This window comes from Chlamydotis macqueenii, chromosome 1 (assembly GCF_036417535.1).
Source record: "Chlamydotis macqueenii isolate bChlMac1 chromosome 1, bChlMac1.mat, whole genome shotgun sequence".
NCBI lineage: Eukaryota > Metazoa > Chordata > Aves > Otidiformes > Otididae > Chlamydotis > Chlamydotis macqueenii.
The window spans coordinates 49,771,502-49,789,112 of record NC_141556.1 but is presented as its reverse complement, the minus strand read 5'-3'; the positions used below and the strand labels follow the sequence as shown (position 1 = coordinate 49,789,112).

The 17,611-nt window shown below is 44.2% G+C and overlaps 1 protein-coding gene across 11 annotated transcripts in view; it reads left to right on the top strand.

Moving 5' to 3' along the window:
• The first annotated feature begins 2,194 nt into the window (after positions 1-2,194).
• The window catches only part of NR2C1 (nuclear receptor subfamily 2 group C member 1), a 59,234-nt gene continuing 43,817 nt past the window's right edge, over positions 2,195-17,611 (top strand). For 7 of the 11 annotated variants that reach the window (XM_086750454.1, XM_086750420.1, XM_086750395.1 and 4 more), the window contains exon 1: positions 2,195-2,318. The gene's annotated coding sequence lies outside the window, so the exon portion shown is untranslated. Of the gene's footprint in view, positions 2,319-2,710; positions 2,784-5,529; positions 5,647-17,611 lie in introns of those variants that run through there. The other 4 variants (XM_086750410.1, XM_086750380.1, XM_086750427.1 and 1 more) reach the window with 4 other exon arrangements.

Sequence of the window (17,611 nt, the reverse complement as noted above, 5' to 3'; positions counted from 1 at the left end):
AGAAATATTTCCATCTTCCTGCCCTCCTGTCTTTCCTTAGCTGCCTTTTGCTGTCTAGTTCTTGCTGTTCCTTCTTCCCTAACCCCCCAAACTAAAAGCCCATGCCTTCACGAGTTCATGATGTTTGTTTTCTGTAAAGCCCTTCCACAAGCGGGTGCAGAGCCTGTGCTGGAACATAGCTCGCAGACAAAGCGCAAAATCCAAAAAATTGCTCCTGAGCAGTCCCGCCTGCAGGACCCCAAGCAGTAGGGTTTTATCTCCTGAAGCCATCTCCCTGCCCTGGGGAACGATGGCCCATCCGAGCTTCATCAGCCCAGGAATGAACCAGGCTTCCTGTGCTCATGTGCTACAATGCAGTGTGATTTACAGGTCTATGAGCAGAAACTGTAGCTGCAGCAACGCTGAGGAGGACACATTAACCCAAAGAGAAAGCACTTCATTTGATGCAATACTCTTCAACGTTTATCCGTGGAGATAAGACAGTTCGGGAACACAGGATGCAGGGTGAGAGGGCTGTTCTCTCAGTCTCCTGGTGAACAGACCTACCAATTTGCAAAAAAAGCATCCTAAGAAACGATCATTCTAAAGAATCAAGGGAGTTATGTCTGTGTGAAGGTCAAATGAAGGGTATTACATTAATAAATCCTTTTGAAAAACCTCCGGTTTCTATTAAAGTATACCTGAATTACAGTTTCTGTTGGCATAAGTATTTTAGCAGGGCCTGTAAGGGAGAGATTTGTCTGTCAGGTTAGTTATGCTGCCTCCTTGCACTTCTCTGACAGATGTTTGAAAGCAGTTTTTTGATAACTTGCAGTAACAGCATAAGGCGTTTTGCTTCTCTGCATGTTTTTGATAGGGTTGTCTCTCTTGTAATCCTGGCTGACATAGCTACATGGACGTGCCTTTGTAATACAGATCAAGTATGAATTGGGTCACTTGCTAAGAAAAAAAATCAAAACATGCTTTATTGGTTAAAGTGACATTTCTGCTGTATTGAGGATATCCGAATACTTGTCTGAAATAAGCTGTGGTGCAAATTCCTTGTTATTTGTTAAATTAAACTGCAATAAGCTCTGTCATTTAGAAAGTGGATGTGCAGCTCAGGTTAGTTTGGGAGGCCACAAGTACTGTAAATTGAGAGCGCTCTAACATTTGAGACTTTGGGGAAATGCTTAGCAAGTTAATTGCTCTAATTTAAAAATTCTTCATAAGGTTAATTTGCATTTGGCTTTTGGGAATGTGTTTGATCAAAAAGCAAAATACGACGCTTTCAAGTACTGACTGAACTAGTTATCTTAAGCTAGGGTAGACAGATGCAAGCGCAACTGTGGGACTGGGGGTGGGAGGAAAAGCGGTAAAGGAATTGGCAAGATAAGAGTGTGAATGATTTTATTAATGTTAACACACAAATTGCTTGTATTCTTTGGGGGTTTCTCTTATGTCTGCTTCTCAGATGTTGTTGCTTATGTCACCTGATTCAGCAGAAATTGCATAAAATGGTCTAAACGAATTTCAGATAATGAAACTGTGCATACAGCCCCGCTGGCCTAAATGATCTTGAAGTTCCTGCAGATTTCTAACCAGAAATACAAATCTTCATTGAACAGACGAAGGGTGAGAGGGGAAAAGGGACATATTTAAAGTACAAAAATCTTATTAAGGATCAAGGTCACTAAAATAATTAGCGTAAATGAAGTAATTAGCTAGCACAACTTTGGTCCAAACGAATGTCAAGAGACACCCAGAAGAGCAGTGAGTTCTTTGTCAGAGCAGTGTTCACATTTAACGAAGTAATTTGCTTCTGCCATGCTGGTGGAGAAAGATGGCTCTTTCAGATACTGCTGCGTGCACGGCTGCAGTAACTGTGAGGAGAACTTAACAACGCCACGAAGCGGTTGATGTCTCCATCACGTTGCACGCTTCAAACCGAATCTGCAGGCCTCGCCTACGCGTTTGCCGCAGCAGGATGGCCGCACCGAGCCACCCAAAGACAAACGTAAAGGTCTTGCGCCTGAGACGCTGAAACAAAGGGCCGCCCGCTGCCGCCGCCCCGCCCCCCGGCGCCGTTAACGGCCGCCGAAAGGGTGCGAACGGCGAGGCGGGCACCGCCCCCCCCCCCCCGCCCCGCGCTGGACCCCTCCCCGCACGGCGGCTGGGCGCGAGCGCAGGCGCAGCCGCCGCGGCGGGGAGGGGCGGGGTCGCGCCGCGCGGAGCCGAGCGGAGGGGGCGGGGTCGCGAACTCTGACCTCCGGGAGCCGGAGCCGCCGCCGCTGCCAAATAAACCCGCCGGAGAGGCTGCCGGGCGCTACGCCCGCCAGGTGAGCGACTCCCCCGGTAGCGGACGCGGCCTGGCGGAGGCCGTGCGCTAACGGTCCGTGCCCGCGCGGCTACCGGTCCGCCGCCTCCGCGGAGCGTGGTGCGGGGCGCCGCCCGTCTCGTCCCGCCCCGCCTCAGGCCTCGGCGCGTCCCGCGGGCGGCCCCGCGCCCCCCGACCTTTCACCTACAGGAACCGCTTGCGCCTGCCGTCGCCCCGCATCCGGGCGGGGCCGGCTGCCGCTTCCCGCCGGGCTCCGGCCCCTCCTGCTGGGGAGAGGGAGCCGCGGGGGGAGGCGGCGGCGGCGGGCGGTGCCACCACCTGGCCCCGCGCAGCCATCTTGTGCAGGGCGCCGCTCTGCGGCCCCGCTGGCCCGGGCGCTGGCTCGCCGCCCCATCTCTCCGCGGCCTTTCGCCGTAGCCCCGCGAAGCCTCCCGAGGAAGGGAGAGGCGAGAGCAGCCTGCCGGGGGTGAGGGGAGTAGGCTGGGGAGGAACGGGCCTGGGTGCTGGGCTGAAGCTTGGCCGCCGCGTTCCTCCTTCCCTCCCCATGGCTGCCGTGCGCGGCCTCAGCCCTCCCGGGGGGTGGATGGCCCTGCTCCCCCCCGCCTCCCCCCTGCCGCTTTGTGCCTGCTGACTCCATCACCCCGGCGGCTCCCTCTTCTCAGATATCTCTGGCGGCTGTCTGGGTTTATTTGGGTTAGGGTAGTGGGTCCTGCGTAACACCCGGTGTTATTTTTGTTGGGGGAGATGAGCCTGTCGCAGTTCCTTATTTTATCCCGTTAGGTGGGGGTTTTCTTCTAAGCTGCGGGGCTTGTGGTTTCATTCTTTTCTCAGTGTTGCAGTATATTGTCTTTAATTGTAAAAAGCACAGCCGTGTACCACAGCATGAACTTAACATTTTTGTGTTGTGGAGGGAAGAGAGGGCACATATGTTGTGCAAATAAACTTATGCAACAGAGGCGGCGAGGGGGAAAGTCTTTTAATACTGGTTTTACTGCAAGATGAGTGTGTGGACATGATACTTGGAAAAACTGCATTAGGCGTTCTTCAGATGTGAAGTCTCTGATCTGAAGCTACTGATAGCAGCATCAGTAAGGTGCACTGGGGAAAGGTGGCATAGTAGGAACAACTGCATCCACGCCTGTCGTAGAAAAATAAGATGGAAAAAAACATTTCGCTTTTCTGTAGGACAGCTTCCTGGTTTTGGAATCAGCATTATGTAAGTGGCAGTAAAAGCATCAGAGGGGGAAGTAAAATATCACATTACTGTACTGGGAGAGGTAGTGTTCACCTGGTGACTCTTTGTTCTGTCCTTGGTAGTTTTGAATGGCTCTGCCTGTAACAGCATTTCTACTGGAAAATAACTTTAAATGCTTTTTTTTTTTTCCTTTGTTAGTCTAGGATATCTCTGACACAAGCTATCCTAGTCCAGCATAGCATTTAGCCCACAGCTTGCTTCTTGCTGTACAACTTTCCTCAGGGACACTTGTTTGAGGAAAGTCTTAAGGTCTGTGAGATGTCCTACTCATTCTGTCTGTAGCTCTTTTTCCAGAGACATTACAGACCTTCTCTTATCACAGAACTAAGTATATTCCATGTGATGGTTGACAGCTGTACATGTGCGCACACATGCTAAACTGGCATCACCTGGTGGGGTGTACAGTCCTCAAATGCTTCTGCTGTTCATGGAAACAGCTCCATCTGGATGATTGGCCACCACTTGTGAAGTCTATTGCATTCTACAGCAACGGATCAAGATACTTTTTATAGAAAAGAACTTGTAGTAGATAAATTAATTAGATTTAACTTTTCCCCTCAATTCTTGGGGCATTTGTTAATATTTCTGTTTTTCTTGCTGGTTGTATTTTCTTGTGAAATGTTGTCTTGAAGGGAACAAACTTCGTGGGAGTTCTGATATCTTTAAGAATAGCCATAGCCCAGGCTAGATTGTGGGAGAGGAGGGGATGTTGTTGGGTTTTTTTTGTTGTTTTTTTTTTTTCTTTAAGCCTATATTGATTTTTCTGGTCAAGTTTCTTAGCCTCTGAAGACAAAGCACCAAGTAACGTGCACAACTCTGAAGCAGACTTTGCTCTGAGGGAAAGGGAGTTGACCTCCAGAAGTACCTTTCAACATGAACTATTTCAGGATTGTATTCTGTTGCTAAAGGTGTATTGAGGGGCAGGGAATAGAACCAAACAAAGACTCAGTGATACTGTAATGCAGGTATATAGCTCACATGCACAGTGTAGGCACGTATTATAGAGTGCTTAAAGCTAATGTGCTAGTCCAGTGAAAACTGGCTTTCATCTGTAATGTGAAATCTAAATATTTACACTGATAAAATTAGTTGCTTGTGCCCTGTACTGATACTCAGTTTTCATTTTGATTTATTGTATGCTCATTGTATTATGCAATTAAAATTCATACAGCCAATGAAGTTGCTGGAGTATCCTTAAAGTTTGTGAAGGAAAGTTCTTTCCCTAAAGCAAGTAAGCTGTGACAAATGTCTGGGTGAAAAACTGCTGAAAAAAACCAGCCCCTTTGCTTAAAGTAGGGAGCTTAACTATGTATAAGGAGTAGTGATGTGAAGTCTTTAACTTGTACACATTTGTTCTGCTGGCAGACAAAATGTGGATCGCAGCTGGCCAAGGGTATGTGCCTTTCCTGTTTCAGCAGCCATCCTGGCTTAAGCAGTTTTAATAGTAAGCTTTGCTAACCTGAGTTATTTTGGTTGTTGTAGGTCAGGGTGCTCTCATGTGAGTATGTGCTTTCCCAGACATGTCAGGGTATTAACATCCACTGTGAGGAAGCAGTAAGCAGCTGGGGTGGGTGTGGGAGCCACAGGCTCTGGCTGGCACAGCTGTCTGTGTTTGCTTTTTTGTTACATGCAGGCTGCAGCATGCAACCCAACAGTGACCATCAGGGAAAATTAAACAATACCTAAGTTACTTTCTGGCATATTTTTTTACATTTATTTTCTCAGCTCTGTTTCAAGCTGCTTTTAGCACTTTAAACCTGTGCCTGTGTGTTATGGGTGTAAGGTAGACTGCTGCAAAACTATTTCATTGGTGTGAGAATGATGGATAAAACTGCAGAGGTGCAGTTAATCAAGCTCTTACTCTTGTGTATACAGACCTGTTGTTATTCTTACACTTCAGTCAGCAGCTTTTGATTCCAGAGATTACTGTGTTAGTACTCGTCAAACTCTTAAAGCTACAAAGGATTTATCTTCTGAAGAATCAAGCTATTAATTTCCAGCCCTTTGAGACTGGAAGGTTGGTTGTGCTTTCTGAGCAAATCTTACAATGCGGAGCTGCGGATCTTGTAAGGAGGTAGGTTCCTTTCTGAAAACTGCCATCTAGAAACTGATTTTCTGTATCAGTACTTAGATTAATTTTGTTGGTTTGGCCAGGCCTTCTCTGAAAGGCTGTTCTAATTTGTTTAACTCGAAGTAATTTTGTTCAACTTGATAGGACAAGCTAGGCTAAGCTACATATTTGGCTGCCTTTGTAGGAAGTTAAACCAGAAACATGGAAAACATAAACCACCAAAAACTAAAGCCAAACTCTCTGCTGTTGTCATGTTAGCTATAATTAACGGTTATTTCATTCCAAATAACTTGAGGCTACTGTTTATAGCTTAGCAGTAACTTTGTCATGTGAAAACTGCCCCATTTGTTTTGGTTATATGTTTCCTTTGAACTATTAGCAGGACAGTGTGTCAACATGACTAGTGCTTTCACTCTTGATTGACTTAATCTGAGTATTTTTTTCCAGAGTGCTTTACGTACATTTTTTTAAAAAAACAAACCAAAATAAAAAAAAAACCACCCCAAAACACACACCCTCTAACAAAATCAAATTTTGTGGAGTTGATAAAGCAAAAAAAAAAAAAAAGGAAGAGGTGGGTGGTGATTTTTATAAAGGGATATCTTTGTCTGAAACAATGTCAACACTGATTTACTGAAAGGATATGTGTGTGAAACTCGGGGGTTTTTCTTCCTCAAGGAAGTTTCAGTGGATATGAACATGTGCAAGTTCTAAGAGAATTGTTATTAGTAGTACTGTTGAATAGATTTGAAAGTCCTTTCCATAGCATACCTTTATGTATCAGCTACCTCACCTGTGGCTGTAGTTTGGTGAATGCTCCAAGCTGCCATGTCACACAACACCTATGTGGGCATTACATAAGCTGGTGTAACAATATGGGCTTTTTCCGTAGGAAAATGGTCCTATTTCTGCTTCTACCTGCTTTTCTTGTGTTACGTATAGCAGTTGTTACCTGCAGGGTGAATAAATTCAGAAGATAAGTTTACTTTACAGCTATGCAACCACGAGGTCAAATGCAGAGGGGGACAAAGATGTCAGCTAGGAGTGGGGGCTAACACTTAGTGAAGTGCTGTCACTATACCATAGTAGGTATAATGCCGCTCAGTGTTGAGAAAGAAGGGTTTGCACTTGTTATACTGTGTTAGCATAATCCTGGTGTGCTGAATAGGAGAATGGACCTGGCTGAACTTAATCCAGCAAAAGGATTCAGTCAGGTGAACCTCCTGGTCTAGTTCATTGTGCAGCTTCAGCTCTGGTGCAGGGAACCAGTTTGGGGTTTTTTTTCTTTCTGTATTGATGCAGGATTTTGCAAGCTTCAGGTGGAGGTGCAGGCTATGGCTGACATTACACAGGGCAGCTTGACCTGATTAAATGGCTGTCTTCTTACCTGGCTCTGGTGTGTAGCCAGTGCTCATGTGAGTGGACTCAGCTTGCAGACAGCCCCCTTGCCTTTCCTCCTTTCTTTCACCCCTATTGTTTGCCGGGCTGGTGAACTGAATCACCTCTGTAGCTGTTCAGGCAGGTTCTAGAGATGGTGTGATAAAAGCAGCAGAAGCCCAGGGCTAAAAGTGAGACTGTCCCTTTGGTGGCCCAGATTCTAAGAATGACTTGGCAATCTCCTGAAAACTTATCCTAGCAATTCTGTTTTCTCACCTCTCCTCCCACTGTAGCATGCGCTTACATGAAAAAGCAGTAAGAGCGATGATTCTAAATTAATCTAATTAATTCTAATTACAGCATGTCTGCAAATACATATCTTTCTCGATTTCTGTGTGTCATTTAATTATTCCCTTATGCCTTTACAAGCATCTCTTCTCCCTTTGTTTGCCTGCAGGTTTAGCTGCTTCAGTTTCCTGTGGTTATCTGTCTCTAAGATGTGCACTCTCTAAATCTTGATGTCATGCAAATTTAATAAGCAGTATCTAACTGACTGTCAAGAGTCACATCAATATTCCTTAGTTGATTGGTAAAGAGAGTGTTACTCCTTTAAGTCTGCCGGCTGTTCTATCATCTTGAGCAATATGGCTTATAGAACGATCATCTAAGAATAGCTCATTTAGCTTCCCGTGTTCATTGAGCTTTTCTTGTATGAAGCATTGAGCAGACTAGCGTAATTTGCTTCACAAATGTGTTTGGATTCCTTGGCTTAATTTGTTATCTATAAAGCATTGCAGAATACTGTTCTGAAGTATAAAGAGATCTTAGTGCTTAAAACAAGTAACAGAAACCCCAGGTCTGACACTTTTAATCATATAGGGATTGTTAAGTGCTTTCTGTTTCATGTGTAGGTATTTATTAAACTAGTTTGGCACAGGTTATGCTGCATTCTTAATTAGTACATTATGAGTTTGAGAATGGAAATGAGGACTAGTTTCCATTTTGAGGTACAGAGCAGCTGTAAGCCCTGTGTGATAAACTGAGCTAAAATAGCGTATCCTGAGTTCATTTTCTGAGATACGTTGAAATAATTTACTACTGAAGCAGTATGACTATTGAGAGAGATTAAGATAGTTTCTTCTAATAGGGAATACTCTTCCAGTTAGCTTTCCGTCATACTAACCTTTTGAGCTTTCCTAAAAAAGTCATGTTGATCTTCCTGTATTTATCTTTACTGTGATATAAGAACAGAAACTAAAGTTCACAGTAACTTCTGCAGTCATAACTAGTTAACGTGCCTGTACTTCAAAAGTGTCTAGAAAGTTCTTATGTAACTTTATTAATTTAAATGTGCATCTGATAATCTAGAAGTTTTCCTAGATTTAATCTAGGAAAGGCCCTTGTATTAACACACGTTCCATACATACACCTAGTTATTACCAGAATCAGTATGCATTCCATAGATACAGAGTCAAACTGGTTTGACAGTGCCTGCAGAGTAAGTTAAAGTACTCAAATTTTACAAGCATTCTTTTTGTACCAGTAAAACTACACTGGCCAGAGTTATGACATTTTTTTAGAAGTAAACTGAAGATCTCTGGGACAGACAGATTTTTCTCATGTTATATCTTCATACTGTGATGCGGTTTGTTCTTACTGATTTAAAGGATGTTAAATCAGAATCAAGGTACTCAATAGTGGGGCAGCTGTACCAACAGTGCAGTGTAATAGAACAAGAGATGTTATTTGTATCAAACAGAGTCCAAACAAAAATATTCTTGCTACTGCTTTTTAAGTCCTTAGTCCAGTTCTGCTGGCTGTTTTCATTGGAATGATTCTTAACCCATTTCAGTTGAAGTAAGCCAAAAAACAATTTAAAAAGTAAGTATTTCCTAAGTTATTTGACTAAAACATTGGGAAAACTCTGGCATATAAAAACTGAGGAAGACTTAATGAAGAGTGGCTCAATTAGTGCAAGCTAATGAAAGTTTTCCACTAACACAGCGGCTCATGGAGTGCTTATCTGAAGTAGTGATGGAAAACCATTGGCAGTGGTGCCAGATTCAACACCAACAAGTCTGGGCTAACAGTGGTGATAGAGTTATTTTTGAATATATAACTGACTCCTCCTGCCAAGAAGGTTCACTAACTTATTTACCAGGGACATAAACTAGCAACTTTTACGTAGGATTTACATACAGAAAGAGATTCTGGTTGCATTTCATTTGAGTCTGAAGATATAAGAGGTGCAATGAACGCATTGTAAGTAATACAGAGGAAGTCTAATGCCTATTTTTTGTTAAAATACCTGCTTTTAGATGCTTCATCTAATAAATTGGATTTGGGGATTGAGGTTTTGAAAAGGAGATGTATATAATGCTGTCTCTGAGTTTCTTTTTCAAAGGTTTTTGAAAGAACTTCATTTAAAAAAAAAATGACATGGGAAGTAATACTTTCAAGCACTCAAGCAATAACATCGAAAACAAGTGCAGTAATTATACTTGTAAAGCAGGTCTAGTCATTGTGAGTACAGATGCTAATATTTGTGTTACTCTGTACCTAGAGCAACAGAAGAGGAGCCTTACTGTGTTGGGTATTTTCTAAATAAGGGATTTGTCCCTAGCCCCAGAGATTTACAACTAGTGAGAAAATACACAAATAGATCATCAGACTGAGAGAGTACCACTGTACAAAAGCAGAATGTATTGGACAGTTGGAGAGTAAGTGATCTAATCATAGAATCATAGAATGGTTAGGGTTGGAAGGGACCTTCAAAGGTCATCTAGTCCAACCCCCCTGCAAGGAGCAGGGGGGTTGTAGACTGTAGACAGTCTAAATGTCACTTTTGGCATTATCAGCCACACATCTCCTTTAAGACAAATTGAAGGAAGGTTCTGTATTTGTTTTGTAGAGTTTTTAGGAAGTGTGTTTCTGGTCTAAATGGCAGATCTGCAAAAAGTTGTAGAAGGAAGTAAGAGCTTAAGAAGTGAACAGTATCATTAGCTAAGTGGTCATGGGACAAAGCACTACGTATTACTTCATTTTTCAGAGCCTTCATGGTAAAAGTAAAAGCAAGGATCTTAAGTCTCATGTGGAAACCATGCTGAGGCACGTGAAATGCAAGGAGGTGATTGGTGACAGCCAGGCACTAAGCGCAAATCATGCCTGACCAATTTCGTGGCCTTCTATGATGAGGTTACAGCATCAGTAGATAAGGGACGAGCAACAGACATCATCTACCTGGACTTGTGCAAAGCATTTGACACTGTCCCACATGACTCCCTTATCTCTAAACTGGAAAGACATGGGTTTGATGGATGAACCACTCAGATAAGGAATTGGCTGGATGGTCGCACTCAAAGAGTGGTGGAGACTGGTGACAAGTGGCGTTCCTGAGGGGTCCATATTGGACCTAGTGTAACTGGTTTGTAGGATTCCTATGCACAAAGATCACCCAGCATATGATATTTAAAAGCACAATGGTATTTATTGCTCTATTGTAGCCTTGCATAAGCAGTTACCAGCATAAGCAGTTACAGCTCCTAGCATAAGCAGTTAGCAGAGTATTGTTTTCCCTTTATGAGAGCCTTACCACCCCGACTAAACTGGAGACACCGCTGAGCAGGAGGAGGATGATCAGTGGGGTCAGAGCAGAGAAGGGAGGTAGGCGCAGTACCTTCAGGGCATCCCCTGTTGTTCGTAGAGTGAGCTCTGGGTCCTTTCTCTCTCCCTCTGCTCTGAGCCGCCTCTGTTCATACCCTCAGCAGATTCAGTGGCAGAGTACTGACCGGGTGTTGGTGCACGCGTGGCCAGCACATGCAGCAAGGCCTGCCAAGTACGTGCCCTGCTGGCTAACAGCGGTTCCCAGATACCAGCAACATCCTGCTCAGTAACAACCCTCCGAGCTCCCCTCTCTGAGATGACAACCCTCCTGGTTCCCCTCTCCAAGGTCGTGTTCCCGCAGCTGTGTGCAGCTTGTGATTTCCCACAGTGGCCCTATGTGGACCATCACCGAAATCCCTCACACATGCCACCGAGTGGTCCATAGTTGGGACACTGTGGTATTCCACAGCCTGTGCCCTTAAGCAGTGCAAAGCTGTATCAACAATAGTCCACAACAATAACTTTTAACCAACCCCACCCCCATGTCCATCCAGTGAACAGGTTCCATCCAGTTGCTTCCATTAATTGCTGGTTCCGTTGGTGTATCTCTTGTAATTGTGCATGGATGGACTTTGAGTGGTCACTTAAGTTCATGCAACACAAAACGTCTAAGTCCTCACATCCATGTCCATAAGCTAGGAGTAAAAACTCAATAGCAGCATGATTTTGAAGCGTAGCATGGCATATACTATCTACAGCAAGTAACAAATCAGGAAAAGCTATACTGGTAGAGTTAGTTGTATATTTGAAATAGGTACAATTGTCTGCGTCTAATGTTCCCAGGATTTGAAGTGCTTGTGGGGGTAATGCAGGTGATTTACCCAGCTATGGCAGCCAGCTGTCCCACTGTTTTATAAGTTCAGGCAGCCCCTGGTGTTTTTACGAGTTCGGGCAACTGTGTCGGTGAACTCACTTGCGGTGAGGGGTACTCCTGCCAAGCTTGTCGTAAATGGGTTCCGGGGAGTCACAGTGCTGAGACAAAGAGTATCCTGTCCGGTTACCTTCGCCAGTGTCACCCATACATTTTACTCATGGAGGAAATGTGTATGCATAAACCTGTCGAAACAAAAAACCAGACAAAACCAAGGTTAACATCCCCCCCACCCCCTCCTTTTGTCCTTTTTTTTTTTTTTTTTTTTTTTTTTTTTTCATTCTGTGCATCACAGTTGCTGCACAGGTACATGCAACCCTTTTGATTCACCCATAAGGGTGATGGTGATGGCCTGTGGATCATCAGCAGCCACCACTTCAGCTGCAACTGGTCCTGGCTGCTCAGGGGGGTGATACCAAAGACAAGCACCTGCAAACATTTGTGATACAGGGTTGGGTTCAATGTGGAGTGGGGTCATCATCCAGAAATACACAGATGCCAAAAGGTCTGCAGGGATCAGAATAAAGAGATAAGAATCCCTGCTCGGTGGTCAACGCAAATTGAGTGCCACTCAGAGTATTGCACCAGAGTGAGTGGTACTTCTATTGGCGTGGCTTGGTAATTTTTCATCAATAGGAGGGGCATTTTATCTCCTGCCACTGCGCAGTTGTTCAACACACACATGGCGGTGGGCAGATGATTTACCCATTGCACGCATTTTGTACCTCCTAATCTACACAGTTGCTGTTTCAATAGGCCATTAAGGTGTCCCACCAATCCTACACTCTGCAAGCAGTAAGGTAAATGCCACACCCACTGTATCTCTCTCGGCGGCCCAATTCAGTATTTTATGATTTCTAAAATGAGAACCATTGTCTGATTGTATTTCGATTGGTGTTCCATAGCAAATAGTAGTATAAGTATTTGCATATCTACTAGCGGCCGCTCACCGGGCACATAAGAAAAAAAAGGCTTGAGGTTTGAGACAAGAACAGGGAGAGATCCTTAAAGCTACAGTTACGAGCAAAACAGCCTCAACCTGGGGAAAACCGTTCATTACTAAAACCAAAGCAGGATAATGAGAAAGGGAACAAGATAACTTCCTCCTACCCCTCCCTCTTCCCACGCTTAATACCATCTCTACCTCCTTCCCCCCCTGCCCCAGCAGGACAGGGGGGAGAGGGGGGCGGGAAGAGGGAATGGGGGTTACGGTCAGTTAATAATACACCGCTTTATGCTGCAGTTTATTAAGAGGAAACCTACAATAATAACAAAATATAAGGACATTAATATATACAAAATGAATAATGTACAATTTCTCACCACCTGATGTCCAAATGACCGATACTCTGTCTGTCTTTGGCCCAGCTCCCTGCACCTGCATGTTAATGAGACTTGGAAAGCCAGACGGTGTCCTTGGTCTCATTAACAACAACTCTTATCATCAAAGTGTTTTTATCAACATTCTTCACATACAGAATCCAAAGCTACTGAGAGGAAAATTAACTCCATACCCGCTGAAATCAGGACAATGTTCACCCCTTGTTCCATACCATTTACTTCATGCTTATACATATACACACATGCTTATACATATACATATAAGCTTGCTTATACTTGTCTAGGAAACTTTTCATTTCCTCCAGACTATAACCTGTTAATTTGTCTGTTTGCACTGCCTATCCATTTCCACTTAAACATCTTTTAACACTGTGCCTTGCATGGCAACAATACCAAACTGGATGTATCACTTGTTCTAACGCAGTTGACCTGCGACACTGCATACACAAAAACACTAAGCTATAGTACAAATATAAATCAGCTGGAATAAGCTTACATCCACATCAACAACATGAAAAGTAACAAAAGTATGACACTGTCAACAAAAAGGACATGCAACCACACAAAAAAAAAGTATGACACCGTCAACACAAAGGACACACACACAAACATGCCACCTCTATCATGATGAATCAAAGCTCCAGAGACTGAGGGCTCCTTGCCCCCCACTCACATGGGACAGCGCACTCTTGGACAGCATGCACCCCACTGACCAAGTCCCATCCACTCGCTCATTACTTCCCACGCCCGGGGTCGTTTGTGCTACAGGAATCCCATCCTCATCACCAATTTATGTAACCCGTTTGTAGGATTCCTATGCACAAAGATCACCCAGCATATGATATTTAAAAGCACAATGGTATTTATTGCTCTATTGTAGCCTTGCATAAGCAGTTACCAGCATAAGCAGTTACAGCTCCTAGCATAAGCAGTTAGCAGAGTATTGTTTTCCCTTTGTGAGAGTCTTACCAACCCAACTAAGCCAGAGACACCACCGAGCAGGAGGATGATGATCAGCAGGGTCAGAGCAGAGAAGGGAGGTAGGCGCAGCACCTTCACGGCGTCCCCTGTCGTTCGTAGAGTGAGCTCTGGGTCCTTTCTCTCTCCCTCTGCTCTGAGCCGCCTCTGTTCATACCCTCAGCAGATTCAGTGGCAGAGTACCGACCAGGTGTTGGTGCACGCGTGGCCAGCACATGCAGCAAGGCCTGCCAAGTACGTGCCCTGCTGGCTAACAGCGGTTCCCAGATACCAGCAACATCCTGCTCAGTAACAACCCTCCGAGCTCCCCTCTCTGAGATGACAACCCTCCTGGTTCCCCTCTCCAAGGTCGTGTTCCCGCAGCTGTGTGCAGCTTGTGATTTCCCACAGTGGCCCTACACGAACCATCACTGAAATCCCTCGCACGTGCCACCGCGTGGTCCATAGTTGGGACACTGCGGCATTCCACAATCCTCACTCTTAAGCTTGTAATTTCCCACAGTGGCCCTTCATGGACCATCAGTGAAATCCCTCACACACCCGGCCCTGTTCAGCATCTTTGTCAATGACATGATCGGTGGGATAGGGTGCACCCTCAGCAAGTTCACTGACAACACCAAACTGTGTGGTGCCATCAACAAGCTGGAGGAGAGGGATGCCATCCAGAGGGACCTTTACAGGTTGGAGAGGTGCAAACCTCATGAGGTTCAACCAGGCCCAGTGCAAGGTCCTGCACAAGGGTCGGGGCAGTCCCAAGCACAAGTACATGTTGGATGGGGAATGGATTTAGACCAGCCCTGAGGAGAAGGACTTGGCTGTGCTGGTGGATGAGAAGCTCAACATGAGCTGGCAATGCATACTTGCAGCCCAGAAGGCCAGCCGTATCCTGGGCTGCATCACGAGGGTCGTGGCCAGCAGGTCGAGGGAGGTGATTCTGCCCCTCTACTCTGCTCTTGTGAGACCCCACCTGGAGTATTGTGTCCAGTTCTGGAGCCCCCAACATAAGAAGAACATGGACCTGTTGTAGAGAGTCCAGAGGAGGGCCACGAAGATGTTCAGAGGGCTGGAGCACCTCTCCTAAGAGAACAGGGTGAGAGAGTTGGGGCTGTTCAGCCTGGAGAAGAGAAGGCTCTGGGGAGACCTTGTAGCTGCCTTCCAGTACCTCAAGGAGCAGTACCTGAAGGAAAGATAAGGAGAAACTCTTTAGCGGGGCCTATTGTGATAGGACAAGCGCTAATGATTTTTAAATAGAGGGAGGTAGATTCAGATTAGATATTAGGAAAATTTTTTTTACAATGAGGCTGGTGGAACCCTGGAACAGGTTGCCCAGAGAGGTGGTGGATGCTCCATCCCTGGAAACGTTCAAGGCCAGGCTGGACAGGGCTCTGAGCAATGTGATCCAGTCAAACATGTCCCTGGTCCTTGTGGGGGGTGTTGGACTAGATGACCGTTGAACGTTCCTTCCAACCCAACCATTCTATGATCCTATGAAAAAGAGAAACTAGTAGAACAAGTAAGCAGTAATTGCTATAAGCAACTGTAGACTCACTGATTGAAACAGTGAGTGAAGAAAATAATTTTTGCAAGAGTATTCAAAGTGAAATATGAATGAGGTAAAACTGAGTTGGGCAATGTTTGGAAATGACTTGGTGCTTGATGTATTGGCCGGAGCGTTGGCTCTCCTCCTTCCCACTCTTGGAGTCATAATATAACTGTAATATTATTACAGTTCTTTTAATTGTAGGACATTATAAAGAAGATCCTAACAGTATGTGCAGGTTTTCATGTTGTGTTCTCTGGTCTCTTTTAGAATTCCAACTCTTATTTTTTCGTTGTTTTAGATAACTTTAGAAAGGAAATACTAGTGTGATTTGTAGTCTTTAACTAGCTTCTGAGTAAAGTTTGGTTTATCTTGATTTGTCTCATTCCCTTTTAAAGGAGAACAAAGCATTCTCAAGGAAGAAATCCATTATTTGACTCGGTATACTTATTGCCTATACTAGCAATAAAAAATACTTTTTGTTTGTTGCCTGTTGTGTGCTTCAAAGTTGTGTGGCGTGGTTTGGACAAGTATGGAAAAAAGAAGCATTTCTGAAATCGGGAAGTTTCACATTAGATGAATGCACCTTGAAGATTACTTCCAATTATTGAAGATCAAAACTCAGACTATGGTGACAGTTAATTTAATCTTTTTCTTTACTAGGAAATGAAGATTTGTTCTAAAGTGTTTAAGGAATATTTCCCAATTTCAGATAGCTCTGAGTTGAGAATATATTAATCATTTCATGTGAAACAGTTCAGCTTTTGGGAATGCTGGCTTGAGTAACTTGGGAAAAGAAGCTTTTAAAAACATGGAAAATTTGCTAAATTTGTGAGTTTATATAATAGAAAACAGCTAAAGCATTTTTTCTGCTTAATTTTTTGCAAGGATCTCTAAAGAGTGATTGAACATACCTGATGTGAAGTCTAACATAGATACCTTAGGTACGTAAAAGGTGGACTCCAAAACTTCTTACATCTGTCCCAAAGTTAGCTTAGAATTTGTTGACAGGCAGTTCTCCTTGACCTGTCCTGCCGCCTCATCTCCAGTGTGAGGATGCGCAGCCTAACGCGTAACTACTGCTCAAAGAGGCAGCCTTGCTGCTTCCCACAACTAGAAGTGGAGCTTGACTGACTCCACAGTGAGCTGTGTCAGGCAGCTGGACAGGCTGAAAACAGAGGGTACAGTTTCACAGTGCAGTTGAACTGAATTATAAGCTCCTCACCAACAACAGTGGAAAGAGAGGTTTGCCTCTTCCTTAGTCTTCCTTTTTTACCCCCTCGACTTCTAACAACATGCTCTCCCTGTTGTCTGTGGTGAAATTAGTCAGACTGCAAAGTAAATTAGTTCAGAGTGCTTACCTAGCAGATGTTTGATGCGTTTCTTCTAGGTTAGTTTTCTGTCTTTTTAGTGAGTTTGATTGTCTTAATGTAAGTCAGTCCAGTCAGGGCGAGCAGGGCCTTCTCCCCACGGGTGAGCTGTAATTTTATTCAAACTGCATTTGAAACTGTGTCCTGATTCTACAAATAAGAAAGAGGTTTCTGCCAGTTCAGTTCCTTGAACTGTCTCCTCAAGCCATTATGTGTATACCAATGCCAGCAAAAGAAGAGGTGAAATAATAAAGCAAAAATGAGTGGGGTAGGGAAGCCTGTTTCAGCTAGCTATTTCAGTAGTTGAGCTGTGGCATGAAATGCTGCCTGAAAGTTTATCATTTAAGCATTGAAGTTGGTGAGTTTTTCCACAGTTACACATGCTCTTCAGAGCAAAGTCACGTGGTTTGTTGGAGGTGATTTAAGTTAAGGCATTTCAGTATAGAGTGCTGTTGTTACAAATACTGGATTTGTTGGTTAGTGCCCTTGTGTTTAGGGATCACTGAGTTAAATAAAGCAACAACACGCAAAAGAACCTAATACGGAGTGTTTATGCAACTTGAAATTTTAAGTGTCAAAATAGAAGACATAATGCAATTAATCTGTAAATTCTTGGCAATAATACTCTTTATTTGCACATTATTAAAGAAAGATGGAAAACATACAGGAATAATTCTTTGAAATGTATCACTTTTTCATTGTATGTAATTACAAGTCACAGTGGTTATGGAGGATATCTTCACAGTGCAGGAAGTTGTGCAGCAACGTGAGCTGTAGCCTCACTTATGTCTTGTCAGGTAAATGAGGGAGAAACCTGATTCCCCTTAG